Genomic DNA, 18,846 nt, shown 5'->3' with positions numbered 1-18,846 from the left:
TTTTGGCTGTGCTGGGTCTTCGTTGCTGTGTGAGGGCCTTCTCTAGTTGCAGCAAGCGGGGGCTATCTCTCTTGTGGTGCCCGGGCCTCCCATTGCAGTGGCACGTCTTGCTGCAGAGCACAGGACTCTAGAGCATGGGCTCAGCAGTTGTGGCACACGCACTTTGTTGCCCCAAGGCATGTGGGGTCTTCCTGGACGAGGGATAGAACCGGTGTCCCCTGCATTGCACGGCAGATTCTTAACCTCTGGACTACCAGGGAAGCCCCAAAGCTATGCAAATTTAACAGAATTGCTAATAGATCTAAATCAAACATAATACAAACCCCTCTTTCTTTGAAAAGGCAAGTGATAAAATCATGGCTAACAGATTTGGTGAAAAGGGACTGATATGGATTCTTTGAAGTTGTTGGCAATCTTTAAGAGGGCAGTTTCGTTAAATTTATTCTTTTTCTCCCCCATGACAAATATATGCGAACTACATTCTGTATGGATCCATCTGACTTGAAGAACTGCTGTGACAATTTAAAAACCAAAATCCACTCCAGCAAAATGAGTGCCCTGCCCCTTGCCTTTTGCCAAACATAGCTAAGTCTTGAATCAGCCCCGCATGAAAGCATTTGATTGGCAAGACCTAAATTAATCATGGGAACCTAGCTTTGAATGTCGTTTTTCTGCTTTCTGGCCTCTGCTGTGCTGAAAGACACATTGGCGGAGGACTGGAAGAGGCTTAAGCAAGGCAGCCCACAGCCCACAGTCTCTGCCATGCCTTCTCTGGGCTAGGACCTCAGAAATGAATATGGTATTGACTGGTCACCGAGGACCCTCCAGTCCACCTAGGGTGATTGTCTTATATCTATGTAATTATGTTTCTATGTGAGATATCCTGTCCACATGCCAGACGCCATGGAAACACACAAGAGGAAACAACTCATTGCCACAGGGAGTCACAGAAGGCTCTAGAAACCAGGAGGTAACACTAGCGTCTGAGTGGTGAATGTGAGGTGAAGGTGGAGGAGCATCACAAAGGCTGCAAGACATGCAGGGACCTCAACAACCAGGGCGGTAGGAGGAGGGAGGAGCTGGGAGGTGCAATGGGGCACACCTGGCTGGATGGTGACCAAACCCAGGTCCAAGCACTGGACCTGGGAGGAAGGTCTTAGGAAGTGTCTTAGGAAGACACTGCACTCAACGCAGCAAGCTCATCGTTTGTGTTCCCCAGGTTAAGTGGAAGCTGTGTGGTGGTTCAGAGCTAAAGGCTCAAAACCCAGTTCTGCCACTTACTATTTGGGATCAAGATATTTATACTCCCTAAGCTTCCATGTTCCCATTTGGAAAATGCTGATATCACTGGTACCCATCTCATAAGGTGACCGTTGGTCCAGGGCCTGGCACTTTGTGTCACTACAATATGGTCCCTATTGTCATCACAAGGGTCAGCACTCAGATCCACAGAGGAGGAAGGTACAAGCGGGTGGGTCTGGACAAAGGCGGTGACTGAGGTCACCTCAGTGGCATTTGAGGTGGACAGTCTACTCATGGAAGGCCCTAGGTACGTGGCGCAGGACTCAGCATCCCAGGAGAGGCAGTTTGCAGGAGCAGGTGCCTAGGGCCCAGGGCCCACAGCCTCTCCTTCCTTGGTCATAAAGTTCCTACTCCTACAAGGGATGACAGAGGATGAGATGGCTGGATGGCATCATCGACTCAATGGACATGAGTTTGAGCAAGCTCTGGGAGATGGTGAAGGACAGGGAAGCCTGGCATGCTGCAGTCTGTGGGGTCTCAAAGAGTCAGGTACGACTGAGTGACTGAACAACAACAAAAACAACTCCAAGGGCAGCAACTGAAACAAAATTTACAAAAAATATACACAGACAAAATGCAAGATCCCAATGTCTCTGATGCTACACTGAGACATTCAGATAAAATGTAAGGTCTTCAAGAGCCCCCGCTCACTGGGTAACAAAGAAATGAATGACCTTTCCCTGCCATCAGGTAAGCTAAGAATGATGTGATAAGGGTACCAGCTTTCTTCCCATAAAAACAGTGAGCATGTCAGAAATCCTCCATCGTCTTCTGAGATGGCACCATGGGGTTTGGACTATAAGCCCCCGAGATTCTGGGGAAGATGGTCAGGTTGCTGTGATGATGCTCCCCGGTTGCTGGTGATGGTACCAAGGTTGCTGGTGATGGTACCCGGCTGCTGCCGGCCCAGCTTGGTCCAGGTTGGGGGCTTGCTCCCTACACTCCAGCCCAGCCTAACTTCTGCTTTTCCTTTCATCATGGATCTGGCTGTCTCTGCTCTGTTCTCCATCTGGCCTTGGCTTGGAGGTAGGGGTGGGGAGCTTGTTGGGCTCCTGAACTCTCATCCAGCGGTCTCCTGCACGCCCCCTCAGCCTCACGTACTGGTGGGACCCTCGAGGTTCCATTAGTGCCACCTGGAGCTACATCCTCCTTCTGCTTAACTTTGGAGGAGCTGCCTGCAAACTGGTGCAAGCAGGAGCATAGAGCCGTGAACAGGGAGCATGAGCCACGCCCATTGCCATCTAGATTTCAAGACCTTTCTAAATATTCCTAAAGCTGTTGTGTGTGCTCAGTCATGTCCGCCTCTTTGCATCCCTAGGGACTGTAGCCCGCCAGGCTCCTCTGTCCTTGGGATTCTCCAGGCAAGAATACTGGAGTGGGTTGCTATTTCCTCCCCCAGGGGATCTTCCCAACCCAGGGATCAGATCCCTGTCTCTGGCATCTCCTGCATTGGCGGGCAGATTCTTTACCACTAGTGCCTCCTGGGAAGCCCTCCAACCTATTCCTTGAGGGGGCAGGGAGAGGAAGTGAGGATCTTAGCCTCTGCCCTCCCCTCCACTCTGGGCTGTAGTGGGAAGCCCGGTTCTCTGCTCTCCCCTGTATGTATCACTGGGACCTCTCTAATCCAAAACTCTTTGGTTCTGGGGACCAGCCTTTTGATATCTCCTTTCTCAGGAGAGATAAAAAGAAGGTGTAAATCCTATTTCTCAACCAAGTGGGTAAAAATGTTTAGATGCCAGAAGCTGAATACGAACTCTCTCTTTTCACCCTGTTCTAACACCCCCTTCAGTGCTTAGAATTCCCCCTCCGCCTCCCCCCCACATGCACGTTCAGACAAGCCCACAGGAAGAAGGCCGTGAACAAACATGCAAATGAGGAAAGCGCCGTCCTGTTTTTTTTAAACGTTAATGTTCTGAGCTAGAACATTCGCTGAGTGGGATTTGATAAGGAGGTAGGCCTGCAGAACAGGCATGGCTGCGAGTCCATGGCTGAGCATCTCAAGCGGCGCTGAAGGTTGTCATCCCAGCCTGACCCAGGAGCAGACACTGACCCACCTCTTGGGATCCCTCCTGACCTCCCAGCAGGGGCACAAAGCAAGTGGCAGCAGCAGGCAAGTCTCTGCCCACACTTGCCCAGCAGGCCTGCTTCCTCCCTCCAGCCCCACTTTCCCATCAGCCACCTTGTCGTCTGTGTCTTTGCTGAGCCTCCACAATTCCCTGAGCACGTTCCCTCTATGAGCTTTAAAGAAAAAGGACTTTTAAATATTTCATCCTGGACACATTCAAACAAGTATGGAGTAGAGCGTAGTGAAGACTCACGTAGCCATCACCAGGTTCAACAATGATCAACACTTGGCCAATCTTGTTTCATCCATCTTCGCATTCTTCCCCCTTCTCCCAGATTACTTTGAAGGAAATCCCAGGCAGCTTATCATTTCTGGAAGCTTTTTAATATCCCCTAGGACAATTTGCTATTTCACTTAAAAGGCACAAGCCCTTCATTCAGTACCCAGACTAGATTCATACATTTGTAACCAGCTCAGACATTAATTCCACTCACATGTCATCTTTCTAGGAATTCAGCATGAAATCTTTGGTAGTTAGAATAGTAATCCCCAAATTTATCTGCTTTAATGAACAATGACAACAGCAACAAAAATCAGTGCAGCAATGATTTAAAAGAAGTCAATGCTTTTTAAAGGGCTTTAAGGGACTTCCTTGGCGATCCAGTGGTTAGGACTCTGAGTTTCTACTGCAGGGGGACCTGGGTTTGATCCCTGGTGGGAGTATTGCTGCTGCTGCCGCCGCTAAGTTGCTTCAGTCGTGTCCGACTCTGTGCGACCCCATAGACGGCAGCCCACCAGGCTCCACTGTCCCTGGGATTCTCCAGGCAAGAATACTGGAGTGGGTTGCCATTTCCTTCTCCAGTGCATGAAAGGGAAAAGTGAAAGTGAAGTCGCTCAGTCGTGTCCGACTTTAAGTGACTCCATGGACTATAGCCTACCAGGCTCCTCCGTCCATGGGATTTTCCAGGCAAGAGTACTGGAGTGGGGTGCCATTGCCTTCTCCGGGTGGGAGTATTAAGGTCCCACAAACCGTGTGGTGTGGCAAAAAAAAAAAACGGGATTAAAAGTTACTTCTCTCTAGTAGGAAAAGTCCCACCCTCCTCCTCCCCACAACTTCCCCTGTGTTTTTTACCTATTAGGTTGCTTAGCAAAACCTGTTTGCATAGATAAGTCAAAGAGATGTCTACCCAGCTCTGGTCAGAGTGAATGAGGTTATATATATTTTGGTAAGTTTTTTCTTAAAGTGGAGAAGTATGTGTAACTCAAACCAGTTTTTCAGCTCTAGTTAATTGGGAAGGCTACGTCTGCAGGACAAATCAGAGAATGACCACTTCATGTTGCAGATGGTTTTGAACTTGCTCCTGCACAGGGACAGATCTTAGAGAAAATTATACTCTCTGCTCGTTATCCATTCCTTCCCCAGCAGTGGTTGTAACATGAGAGTAATAGAAACCTAGACTCTCATTTCCCATAATGTAGAAGTGGCTCAAGCTTCATCACTCACTTATACCAAAGAATCCCAGAGGCTTGCTTTTCGCCGAACCATTCCGGTGTTCCTAGGATGATGAGCATATTAGCTTTGCAATGACCAAGTTCAGAGCAAATATGGTGCCATGTTGAGTATTTTAAGCTGAAGGAAATTGAGAAACAGGAGGTGCAGCAGGGACTCACTGACTTTTCCCTAAAGCAGGTCGAAGACCTCCATGTAGAGCTGCCTTCCTTATCCTCAGAGGGAACAGACAGCTTTATTTCCAATCAGGAGGGACTCCAAGAAAAATCCAAATGAATAGGCCTTGCTAAGTTTCCCTAGTTTTATTTCACTCATACCCATTTGCCTATCACATTTCCCCACAACTTTTGCACAGAACCTGGTATATGGACACTCAGGTTTAACCATTTCTTTTAGTCTTCATTTCCTTATGAAGGCTCCATGTCACATAAAACTATATTAAATAAGTGTGTGTGCTTTTCTCTTGTTAATCCATCTTTTGTTACAGAGCCCCAGCTGATAACCTAGAAGGCAAGAAGGAAAAGGCTTTTTTCTTCCCCTATAGTAGTTTGCTCTCTAAATTCTAAGTGTAACCCTTGCTAACCTGATAGCAAGTTGTCCTTGTATCTTTGCTGTCAGCAAATGACTAGACAGGTGAGTTGGCCTAAGTATTTAGTGTTGAAATATGACATATTCTCAAACAGGCTTGTAGGTTTAAGTGTTGAGGGTTCCCAATATTTTGGTGGATAGTCGACAGTTTTCCAAGATATATTTGCAGGCAAATATTTTCATCACTAATATTGCTCAGAATGAAATATGAGGTACTTATTCAGAAACAGTATTATATGAAATGATGACTTTATATATTAATATGAACCATATTGGAGAAGTATATTTTCTCTTATTTTATAAGGAATTTCCATTTATTTTTTTCACCTAAGATTTAAAAAAAAAAAAAAACTACTAAATGAGGTCAATTTCCAAATCTTAACTCCTATTCAAATTTTGTAGCTTTAGAACCAATTAAAAATTTGATTCCTGAATTTTTTTTTCAGAACTAAGAGGTTTGCTAAGTATTTACGATGATTCATAGGAGGGAAAATGAAGATGATTTGGTGTAACCCAAATCTCTCATCTAATGGATAAGAACGCTGGGGCTTCCAGAAGTTCATGATGCTGGGAAAAAGGAGGACCAGTTTTTCAATCGCATATCCTGACTGCCATCAACCCTACTAGGCCCCCATATTCTGCTTTTGAAACAAACATGATTTCTGGGTGGTTTCAACATGATTTTATAGCTCAGTTGCCCTTTAGCTAACTTAAACTAGGATTACACGCTAAAATATATTTAGCATGTCTAGGATTCTCTTCCCTTTATGGAAATAAAATGTGAGAAAGTCAGTAATCACTGAAACAATGGAAACTAGGGGGTAGAGCCAAGCTCATACCTCTTATATTCCCTGAACACTTTGGGCAAGTGAAAGATCTCTGCCTACTTCATTTGGGTCCTTCGAGAAGGGGGAGGATAGTGGTCATCATCCTCCGTGGTGAAGATAAGTGAGACTGTGCTGGGCAATTGACAAATAGCAATTCATCACTGAGTGGCGATTGTAAAAGGGAGTGCATGCCTAGGGTTCCATGAACTCTTGTGATCATAGACTTTGGTTAAAGTCAGAGCTGGAAGCAACCAGAAGGAATGTCTATTAGACTTCTCTTATTTTATAGATAAGGAAAATAAGGCCCAGAGAATGATGAGAAGTAGGTCTACAATAAAATGAAAGAGAGAGTGGAGAAGAATTTACACAAGTGAGTTGGGGAAGCAAGAACTCACAAAGCAAGATCTCACTGCTCACTTGATGTTGGTGCTTCTCAGCTCAGGGAGCGTCAGCCTCCCATGGCACCAGCTGGTCTTGGTTGATGTGGATAACTTAAATCCCACTGACTCCCACGGTGAGAAAGAAAAGCATTTCCTTCCCGATGCTCTTAAAATAAATGAATTAAGATGTAAAAAACTGACTTTGTTTGCAGAAAAAATCTCTGATAAAAATAGTACATGTGGCATGAAGTTGAGGTAAAGTGGGAGAGGTGGTGGGTGACAGAACAGGGAACACGGCAGTAAGTGGATAAAAATGGGTCTGAGGGCAAAAGCGGAGTCTGACACTGATCACGTGACAAATAGAGCTTCTGTGCAAGAACTAGCTCAGACCCGTAAGGAGCTTAAAACACATGTGGGAAAAGAATATACGTAATAAATAAAATAAAATAAAAACACCCAAGTCCAAATGGTGAACAGTCAGGGAAAGCCCCATCTTGCCTCTTGTTCTATCACGGAAGGGACATAGTTGCTTTAAGCACATGGAAGAGTGACTCCCCTTGTGCTGGGCACAGGGAAGATATCAGCAGGAAGCAGGACTTTATCCAAGCCTAGAAAAGTACAGTTTAAAATTTTAAACAGAAGAAGACATCTAACCAGGAAGATAAAAGATGTATACTTGGAAAAATACATAGGACACTGATGAGAGAAATTGAAAATGACACAAGCAGAGGGAAAGATAGCTAATGCTCATGATTTAGAATAATTAATGTTGTTAAATGACCAAAATACCCAAAGCAGTCTATAGACTCAATGCAATTTCTATCAAAATACCAATGGCATTTTTCACAGAACTATAACAAATAATTCTAGAATTTGTATGGGAACACAGACAACCCTAAATAGGTAAAACCGTCTTGAGAAAAAAGAACAAAACTAGAGGTATCATGATCCCTGATTTCAAACTATTCCACAAAGCTATAGTCATCAAAACAGTATGGTACTGGAACAAAAACAGACATATAGACCAATGGGACAGAAAAGAGAGCCCAGAAGTGAACCTGCACTTATATGGGCAATTAATCTATGACAAAGGAGGCAAGAATATACAATGGAGAAAAAGACAACCTCTTCAACAAATAGTATCAGGATAAACAACAACGTCCTACTGTATAGCACAGGGAACTATGTCCAATATCCTGTGGTGAACCATAATGGAAAAGAATATAAAAAAAGAGTGTCAGCATTTGTTTTGGGATTTGCACATGTACTTCCTTAGTGGTCCAGTGGTCAAAACTCTGCCCTTCCAAAGCAGGGGACATGTGTTAAATCCCTGGCTGGGGAACTAAGATCCCATGTGCCATGCAGTGCAGCCAATGAATAAATAAATAAAATAAATTTTATTTTAAAAATTTTGGGGGAAATCTTAACAAACAAATAAATGGTATTGGGAAAACCAGACAACTAACTGTAAAAATATCAAATTATACTACTTTTTCACATCATACAGAAAAATAAATTCAAAATGGATTAAAGACCTGAAACCATAACTTCTATAAGAAAACATAGGCAGTGCATTCTTTGATATCAGTCTTGGTAATTTTTTTTTTTGGATATGTCTCCTCAGGCAAGGGAAGCAAAAGCAGAAATAAACAAATGAGACTATGTTGAACTAAAAAGTGTTTGCACAGCAAAGAAAACTAGCAACAAACGGAAAAGGCAACGTATTGAATGGGAGAAGATATTTGCAAAAGATCTATCCTACAAGGTACTAATATCCAATATATATGTATACATATATATATAAACTATAACTCAACATCAAAAAACAAGCAACCTGATTAACAAATGAGCAGCAGATCTGAAAAGACAGTTTTCCAAAGAAGACATAAGATGGCCAACAGGCACATGAAAAGATGCTCAACATCACTAATCATCAGGGAAATGCAAACCAAAATCACCATGAGATATCCCTTCACATCTTTAGTATGGCTATTATCAAAAAAACAACAAGCAAGTGTTGGCAAGAGGATGTGAAGAAAAGGGAACTTTCCTGCACTGTTAGTGGGAATGTAAATTAGAGCAACAAATATGGAAAACAGTGTGGAAGTTCCTCAAAAAATTGAAAATGGAACTAGTGTATGGTGAAGAAATTCTACTCCTGGGTATCTATCCAAAGAAAGCAAAAACACAAATACAGAAAAATATGTGTCCCATTGTTCATTGCAGCATTGTAATTATACTATAGCCAAGATGTGAAAGCAACCTAAGTGCCTATCAATAGACTAATGGATAAAGAATTGGTATATATATGTATACACACACACACACACACACACGCAATGGAATATAAGTCAGCTATAAAAAAAATGAACTGTTGCCATTTGCAACAATAGGAATGGACCTAAAGAGCAATATGCTAAGTGAAATAGGTCAGATAAAGACAAATACTGAATGATTTCATTTATATGTGGAATCTAAAACCTAGAACAAATGAACAAACAGAATTGAATAGAAACAGTCATGGATATGGAGAACAGGTGGTTGTTAGAGGAAGGAGATTGGGCAATGAGGGAAACAGGTGAGCGAGATTAAGAGGCACAAATTTCCAGTTGCAAAACAAATGAGTCGTGAGTATGAAATGTACAGTGTGGGGAAGATAGTAAATAATTATGTAATATCTTTGTATGGTGACATATCATAACTAGATTCATCATGGTGATCATTTTGAAATGTACAGAAATAGCAAAACACAGTGTTGTATAATAGGAGCTAACATACTGCTTATAGATCAGTTATACTTCATAAACCAAAAAGTCACAGAAAAACAGATCAGATTTGTGATTTCCAGAAGCAAGGGAAGGGAGAAGGGGAAATTAAATGAATAAAGTCAAAAGGTGAAACTTTCCAGATATAAGATACATAAGTACTTGGGATATAATAAACATGATAAAACATAATTAACACTGCTGTGTGTTATATTTGAAAGTTGTTAAGAGCGTAAATATGAAGAGTTCTCATCACAGGGAAAAAATACTTTTTCTATTTCTTTAACTTTATATCTTTACAAGATGATCGATGTTCACTAACTTTTTGCAATCATTATTTCATAAGTCAAATCATTATGCTGTATACCTTAAATTTACACAGTACTATATGTCAATTATATTTCAATAAAACTGGAAGAAAAAAACTTGATTGTTTTAGAACTGTAAAAACACACACTCACATATACTCTGATGTGATAGTAACAAATTTAAACATAATGGAGACTGCCAGTGTGTTAGCTGTGCCAAAAGAGGAATCTGCTTTGTGCTGATCTCAGTGTCTTTATTAATATACTTATGTAAATAATCTGTAATAATGTACCAAGAATAAAAATGAAATGACGTTTATCCATAATATGCAATTTAAAATACCATCAGTTGTTTTAAAACTTTGAGTAAATAAGTGTCAGGAATGAGTACTGAAATTTTTTAGCTTCTTCTTATTTATATCACTGAACCTTTCACAATGTTATATTTGGAAAATATTTTCTATGAACAGCAAAAATTGTAAGTAGTTGAGAAAGCTGTTTATTAACACATTCAAAATTAAACAGTCACCAAAAGGATTATGACTTGTTCTTATATATTTTACAAGCTTTGACTTTGAAATGGAAATTTCCTATGCCTCTACTCTCAAGCTTCTGGCAGACTTTACATAAATGTATCCTGAGATTGCAAACAAGCTGTGAAATTTTTATCATTTGCAAAAACTTAACAAACTTTTCTTGATACCAAAACAACAACAACAACAACAAACTCAGAAATAAATGGTAGTCCGGATTTCCCTGGTGGCCCAGTGGTAAAATCTGCCTTGCAATGCAGGGAAGCAAGTTTGCTCCCTGGTGGGTGAAGAAGAGCCTACACGCGGAGGAGCAATTAAGCCCGAGTGCCACCTCTGCTGAGCCCACAGGCTGCAACTAGAGAGCCGATGCACCACAACGAGAGTCCACACAATGCGACTAAGACCCAACATGGCCAAATAAGTCAGTAAAAAATAAATATTTTTTTAAAAGGGAAAAAAGAAATAAATAGTATTCTGATTCAGTCAGTATTAATTGTTTTTCTTAAGAAACAAAATCAATCCTGGCAATCTTACATGAAATTTGTAAAGGGATATTTACCGCAAGAATACTAGAGGCTCACAAAATAACAGGGAGATGATGAAATTTACCTTAGGAACAACAAAAAGCAAAGGGAATTCAGGAGGGTGAGACAATAGGAATCCAAGCAGAAATTCCACGGCACAGGACTGTCCCTGGGATCACCTCCAACTATCAGCGCCTGTGATACTTACTTGCTCCAGATTTACATTCCCAGGGGAAAGCATCCAATTGGCTGAGGCTAAGTCATGTGATTCTATTCAGGTAACAAGGAGCATAAGGCTCCTTTGATTTCCATAGAGATAATCACCAACTCCCACAACTATACACAATAGCGATACATCATGAGGTGAGATAATAATAGAAAGTAGAGGGGTTGGACAGTTACCTACTACAGATGGTGAGGCTGACACTGTTAATCATAACTCCCAAGTTCAAAGTTGTAAGTTCATCAGACTCAACTAGTACCTAAATCTTGGTCCCAGGTACCATGAAACAGGCTTCGTGGAGAAAAGACTGATTTTTCAGGGACAGCAGCAGGTTAGATATGAGACAGGCTAGGAGAAAAGTTGCCCCTGTGTTTGTGGGATGCCAAGAAAACAATTCCTGCATGTTCTCTGTCTATATAAAATTTTTGATTAGAAAATGAATCACAAAATTCATGAGCACAGATAGAATTTATCATTATATGATCACACATAGGGTATATCATTAAATGCTCAGATGAACTGATAGAGAAGTTATTAACTATGTGTTGACTCTTCAAACACTACATGTGGGATTTCTTCCTGGCTGTCCCTTCCTGTTCTTTATTGTCAAAAGCACTATCCTTGGCTAAACTTATATCTCTTATCATGAAAGAAAAGGTAACAAGACTATTACTCACAATGCCATGGCTCTTCAGAACCTGTTCTTACGGAAACAATACAGATTTTCCTGCCTCTGCACGTCTCTAATACTATTTACTCATGATGCTGCATCATCCATTAGGCAGCTTGTGAATGCAGACTTCCAATGATCCATTGAAAGGTTGTTACTGTGCTTTGTGAGTTGTCTTCAAGAAGCCTAAAGTATGCAGGAAAACATAAATGATCTGTTCTCTGGACATGTTAAATTTTCCATTCTGAATTTTATCACCTAAATGCAGAAAAACATGTCTTCCAACAATAGCATCTCTAGAACTCCCCAGGCCCTAATCACTGTGTTTCTGGAATTTACTCTCATTCAATGACCACACCCCTGCCTTCCACCAACAGCAGAGAAGACACACGAGGGGCTTATGGGCAGGGTGAGAAGAGCAGTGCTGTTTGTGTAAGAAATGTGTATCCCCCCAAGCATGGCTTAAGGCTCACCTGGAGGGCAAGAAATGACAGAGAAGCTCATTGGCATTGCAGAGTGTGTAATGAAGAATTCACTTCACCAAAGAGAGGACTGGCCTTTACCCTGGCTTCCTGGGAGGTGATCTCCCAGCCTCTGGAATGTCCTGCCCAATGGGATGTCTTCATCTGCCCAGGAGCCTCTGCTGCTGACAGTCTAATGGTGTGATCTCTAACGGAGGCTTTGGGCCATGTGCTGTGTCAGTTCTGATCCGAGAGGAACTAGAGGCTGAAGGTATTACCCCACCTTCCACCAAGGCTGGAGACTAAAGGTCAGTCATGTGGGCAGGAGATGCTTGAGCCCCTGTAAAACGTTGGACACCAAAAGCTCCAGCATCCTTGGTCAGCAGTCTCCCTGTATATTGCCGCACATTGTGGCTGGGAGGAGGCCATGCTGTCCGTGACTCCACAGGGAGACCAGAGCTCTGCATTTGGACCCCTCCTGGGCGCTTTCCTACGTGCCTCTTCCTTTCACTGACTTTAATTTGGATCCTTTCCTTGTAATAAATCATAACCATGAATCTAGCAGTTTTTCACGAATTCTGTGAGTCCTTCTATTGAATGGTCAATTCTGAGGGTGATTTTGTGAGCACCTCCCAAACTTGCAGTTGGTGCCAGAAGGGAGGGGAGTCTTGCGGGGGCTGTTCTCTCAGACTGTGCAATTGAACTAGCTGGTTACAGAGCAAGCATGATCTCACTATGGTCTGGGAAATTTGTTTCATTTCTCCCCGGGCTGGATCACCAGCCTCCTAGGTCCCATGTCTTGTGCTTTAGTGATTTCTTCCTTCATTTTGCTGGAGCAGAAGCATCAGTGTTTTTGAAAGAGACAAATGTCTCGACTCCTGGATTGTCTGAAAATTTTCATACTCTGAACTCACTATTATTTAAGATGGATGATTTGGTTGTATACAAAGTTCTGGACTGGGAATAATTTTCCTTCAGAATTTCGAAGGCTTTGCACCATTGTCTTCTGGCTTCCAGTGCTGCAGATGAGAAATCTGATGAATTCTTGATTCCCAATTCTTTGTATATTATTTTGTTTCTTCTTTGGAAGAATTTGGTGATTTTTATCACATAGGTTCTTGCAACGTTGTGATTCTAGATCTTGATGTGGAATTTCTCATTTATTGGTCTCAATACATGGAGGTCCCTTGCAATCTGAAAATTAATGTCCTTCAGTTCTGGAAAAATTATTTTTCTTTCATTTCTTTAATTTTCTCTGACATCTTGTTTCTTTCTGTGACTCCTATTTTTCCAATTAAAGGTTCTTATCTTTTTTGGTATCATGAACCCCTCTCCACAATAAAATTTTTAAACGCGTAAAACAAAATGCATAGGATTACAAAGGAAAACATTTATGCTGAAATACAATTGACAAAATACCAAGAAATACATTTATCATATATTATTTTTTAAAAAAAACAGGGACTTCCCTGGTGGTCCAGGGGTTAAGAATCTGCCTTCTATTACTCAGCCATTAAAAAGAATACATTTGAATCAGTTCTATTGAGGTGGATGAAACCGGAGCCCATTATACAGCGTGAAGTAAGCCAGAAAGAAAAACACCAATACAGTATACTAATGCATATATATGGAATTTGAAAGATGGTAACGATAACCCTATACGCGAGACAGAACAAGAGACACAGATGCATAGCACAGTCTTATGGACTCTGAGGGAGAAGGTGAGGGTGGGATGTTCTGGGAGAATAGCATTGAAACATGTATATTATCATATGTGAAACAGAACACCATTCCGGGTTCGATGCATGAGACAAATGCTCAGGGCTGGGGCAATGGGATGACCCAGAGAGATGGGATGGGGTGGGAGGTGGGGGGAGGGGGCTCAGGATGGGTCACACATGTAAACCCATGGCTGATTCATGTCAATGTAGGGCAAAAACCACTGCTGCTACTGCTAAGTCGCTTCAGTCGTGTCCGACTCTGTGCGACCCCATAGACGGCAGCCCACCAGGCTCCTCTACAAAAAGCACTACAATATTGTAATTAGCCCCCAACTAAAATAAATAAATAAAAAAAAAAGAATCTGCCTTCCAATGCAGCGGACATGGGTTCAATCCCTGGTCTGGGAACTCAGATTCCACATGTCATGGGGCAATCTACACGCTCCAGAGCCTGCCTATTACAAAGAAGATCCTGTATGTTGCAACTAAGACCTGATACAGCCAAATAAATAAATGTTTTTAAAAATAAATTAATAAATGCCAACTGGTATTCATCTTATCCAACCATCCTTAAAAAATTAGAAAAAAAAAAAACAAAACACCACAGGCCTGAAATGAAGTCTGTTGTGCTAGGCCATGCCACCAAACCAAGACTTAATACCTAATTTAATTGACATGTCAGTCTCCCCCAGAAATATAGTCTTAGCTGATCAGTCAGGGATTTTCTGGTCTGCACCAAAGAGGTCATATGGACCTTCCTCATCCCCCAAAGAAAGATGAGGTACCCCACCTTATAAGTGTAAGTAAGTGTTAGTTGCTCAGTCGTGCCCGACTCTTTGCGACCCCATGGACTGCCACCCACCAGGCTTCTTTATCCATGAGATTTTCCAGGCAAGGATACTGGAGTGGGTCGCCATTTCCTTCTCCACCTTATAAGATCCCTTTTTTCCCAAAAGGGAGATGGCCTAATAAAACCTTTTTTTTTTCCTATTTACAGCTTCCTTGTCCTATCTTTAAAAGCTTTCCCTCTGTCACCCCTTGGTGCCTCCCTGTATTTGCTAGTCAGGATGCTGCCGACTCATGACTGGTTCAACAAAGCCAATCAGCTCTTCAAATTTTACTCAGTTGAATTTTGTTCTTGAATGACAGCTATATGTGTGCTTAAGAAAAAAACAAAATCTAGCTGTAAGTTAATAATTACTGTGAATTTCAAAAGTAGTAATGAGTGCACAAACAAATTCCAAAATGTCTGAAACAATTGTTACATGATTTGAAAATATCTCAATTTTCTTGGTGACAAGATGGTGAGATTCCTACATTTTGTTGCTTACATTAATAACAGAAGGAAATGCTATCTGAGGAAATGAGGACAAAGACAAACTCTTAACGATATCCATTCCAGGAAAAAAAATTAAACACTTTTAAGAATAAGAGGGTGAGAAATAATTTTCCACCTCACAGTATGGCTTTGAAGGATTAAATGTGAGTTACCTAGTATGAAGGCAAAAGGAAGATTTATAGATGCTAGTCTGGGATGGTTCAGTGAAGGAGAGCAGCCGGCGGATGCCCTGAAGAGCTGCTTTAAAGAGAAAATACTGAACAAAGGAAAATTATTTGTATAAAACTGTAACGAGCAAAGGACTTGGGTACCTGCAGTGCAGAAAGCCTAGCTCTGACAGTGGGAGTTAGCTGCAAAGTAGGGATTGATTGCAGGTCGCCAAGCAAGCGAGTAGGAGACAGACTTCAGATTCATTCCAACTTGGTCTTTGAATTAAGGGTTTTTAAAAGAGAAAGAACAAAGAGGTTCGGGTTAATGGTCATCTCGTGACATTGTCACGTTTCTTAATCATAGTTGTGGGAGTGAGGATGTCTCTGGTTTAGGACTCTCTGATGGTCCATGGCTCTGGGGATCCAGGAACTCATCTTGCCCTGGAGAAACAACCTGAGTTTGCACGTTGATGATGACATCTATTAAGATAAAAGCAATTCTACTACATTAATGATGTTACTGACTACAGCAACTTTAGTTATCTGACTCCGGTTGACCAGTGTTTATTTTAAACTGGATTGTGGTCTGAGGGAAAAGAAAGGGAATGGAATTTTGGATAGAGAGGTTAATCAAGCACTTGGTGAGGGAACTTGCTTTTAGAGGGAGTTGGTTTCAAAACCTCTTTTTAAATGGGGATAAGAAAAACAACAGGCTTCCCAGGTGGCACAGTGGTAAAGAATCTGCCTGCCAGTGCAGGAGACACAAGAGACGTGGGTTTGATCCTTGGATTGGGAAGATCCCTGGAGAATGAAAAGGCAACCCACTCCAGTATTCTTGTCTGGGAAATCCCATGGACAGAGGAGCCTGGTGGGCTACAGTCCATGGGGTCACAAAGAGTAGGGACACGACGGATGCAACTGAACACACACACGTAAGAAAAACAAAATGGTATTTAGCTTTGTTTTTGGTCATCTGTGCCTTTAAGAAGTTATGGAAAGGGACTTCCCTGGTGGTCCAGTGGTTAAGACTCTGGGCTTCCAATGCAGGGAGCCCAGGTTCAATCCCTGGTCAGGGAACTAGATCCCACATGCCACAACTAAAGATTGAACATCCCAAATGCCACAGAAGATCTGGAGCAGCCAAATAAATAAATACAAATAAATATTAAAAAAAAAAAAAGAAGAAGTTATGGAAAGATCTTTACCCTGGAAAAGCCTAAACGTATAGCCACACCAGATTTTGTAATTTCAAATTGTCCACGGAATCCTTAAAACCAACTTGTAAATTCTTAGCTCAATACATTCTCAGGGCTATGCTTGACCTTCAGGTTAAGAATCTCTGACAGAGTGTTAATGAGAACCTAAAGGGTGGAGTTTATTTGATCAGGATTATAAACACTTTTCAAGAGCAAAGTTAAGCCAAACACAAAGGAGGCAAGTAGAAATTGCTAAAATCAGGAATTGAAGCTGAGAGGAAAATAGCAACTCTCCCAGGGTGTCATGGAGATGCTTGAGGAGTGTCTCTTCAGTTGGACACTGTTTATATTTAAATTGCAATACTTTTGCTTTTTTTGGTTTAAGAAAGACCTACGCCTTGAAAACAGTTACTGGTTCTAAAACACAAAATGATCCAGAGGCTGGGAGAGGAGAACAGTGAGAGGTTAAATTCAACTATTCCTGTAGGAAAATCCCAACACTTCCATTCAGTACTTGTGGCTTCAGTAAAGAGGGCCCATTTAAAATAAATAGATGATTGCATTGGACAATAGATCCTAACTGATTAGGACCTCAATTAAGTAATGGAGTAATTACTATTGCCTGGGGAACTGGATCTGGACTGTCATGACACAGAATTAAAGCATGATAGCAGAAGAAAAGAATCCTGAAGAATGTGGCTTTCATGTTTGAGATGTTTTGACAAGCTTATTATCTTAATATTTCATGAATATTGATAAAATACTCAAGCCCCCTTCATGGAAAAATTACTGGATGAGTTTTCATGTGTGTCATGCTCTCTAGCAGAGGAGCCAGCAAACTTTTTATAGAGTCTAAGAAAAATACTTTTCCCACATCACAGTTTCTGCTTTTGTAAAAGAGGGATACTTAAAGAATCTCAGGTCTATAGATGACCTTGAGAAAGTCACCTACTCAGTCTTCAGGCAAGATCCCCAGAGAAGCAACTCTGACATCCTTTGATGACCCATTCAGTCCCAATCAATCCATCGAGATTCTGGAACCATAGGGAGTTACTATTCATATTGACTTGGTGCCTTCAAAAGAAGTGCCAGTGGCAATCAGCTCTGCCCACGGGCTTCACTCTGATCCGACCACTGCCTCATGCAGCTGTTGGTCTTTTCTTTGTGACTCTAGACAACTAAGAGCTCAGCCCTTGTACTTGGCTCTTCTGAATACCTCCAGGCCTCCTTATGTTATCTGGGGTCTTAACTAGGCCTTGAATCTGAAATTCTTCCTTCCCACCAATATCCCCTCAGCTCACACCATTTCAGTGCCTACCAGCCTGACTTCTGGTTGCCAGCCACTGCCTCTTTGTCTGAAGACTTTCTCCAGCTAACAGTGCCTGCTCTGCTCAAGCTTGCAGCAGGCTGGAGTGCCAAGGAGGTAATGGTTCCAGGAGCACTCGTAGGAGTGGCCGACAACCTTACCTTGTGGGTAGGCCCAGTCTGAAATGCATACTGTCTTCCAGAGTCCCCGGTGATGTTAAGCTCTGGTTGTCTATACATTAGTAACTTGCTTGATAAAGGACACCCTACTGGATGCCTTCTCTTCCTTATCTCACTTGCCCATCTCCCTACTTGTGTTTCCTTGGATTATCTCCTGAATAAACTACTACATTCAGTCTCCTATCTCAATATTTGTTTCTGGGAAACCAAAACTAAGACAAGAATCTCAAATTTACCATGTCCAGAACAATTCTTTTCTTTTTTAATTGAAGTAGAGCTGATTTACAATGTTGTGCTAGTTTCAGCGTACAGCACAGTGATTGCTTCTTATACATATTGTTTTTCCAATTCTTTCCCATGACAGGTTATTACAGTACTTTGCATATAGTTTCCTGTGCCATATGGTAGGTCCTTGTTGTTTATTAGATATATAATCGTGTGTATCTGCTAATTCCAAACTCCTAATTGATCCCTCTCCTTTTCCCTTAGGTAACCATAAGTCTGTTTTCTGTGTCTGTGAGTTTATCTCCGTTCTGTAAATGCGTTCGTTTGTATCATCGTTCAGACCCCACATACCAGTGATTTCATACGGTATCTGTCTCTGGCTTACTTCACTCAGTATGATGGTCTCTAGGTCCATCCATGTTGCTACAAATGGCTTTATCAGAATGATTCTTAACTCTCCTTTGTCCCTCTGTCCTCAACTCACACATTCTCACACCCAGAATATTTCTTAGTCTTCCCTACCTAAAGCTCCAACCATCACCCTAACTGCACAGCCTGCAAACCTAGAAGCCATC

At 41.7% G+C, this 18,846-nt stretch overlaps 1 protein-coding gene and 1 non-coding gene across 3 annotated transcripts in view; one reads left to right on the top strand and one right to left on the bottom strand.

Annotated features, from left to right (window-relative positions):
- The window catches only part of NEDD4L (NEDD4 like E3 ubiquitin protein ligase), a 429,120-nt gene that overhangs the window by 401,228 nt on the left and 9,046 nt on the right, over positions 1 to 18,846 (bottom strand). The window lies entirely within an intron of this gene.
- Positions 16,370 to 16,442, top strand: TRNAG-UCC (transfer RNA glycine (anticodon UCC)). The gene has a single exon. It is a non-coding gene; the product is annotated as a tRNA-Gly (tRNA).

Source organism: Giraffa tippelskirchi, chromosome 14, assembly GCF_054371585.1.
Source record: "Giraffa tippelskirchi isolate mGirTip1 chromosome 14, T2T-mGirTip1v1.2.pri, whole genome shotgun sequence".
Taxonomy (NCBI): domain Eukaryota; kingdom Metazoa; phylum Chordata; class Mammalia; order Artiodactyla; family Giraffidae; genus Giraffa; species Giraffa tippelskirchi.
This window is presented reverse-complemented; position numbering and strand designations above follow the sequence as displayed.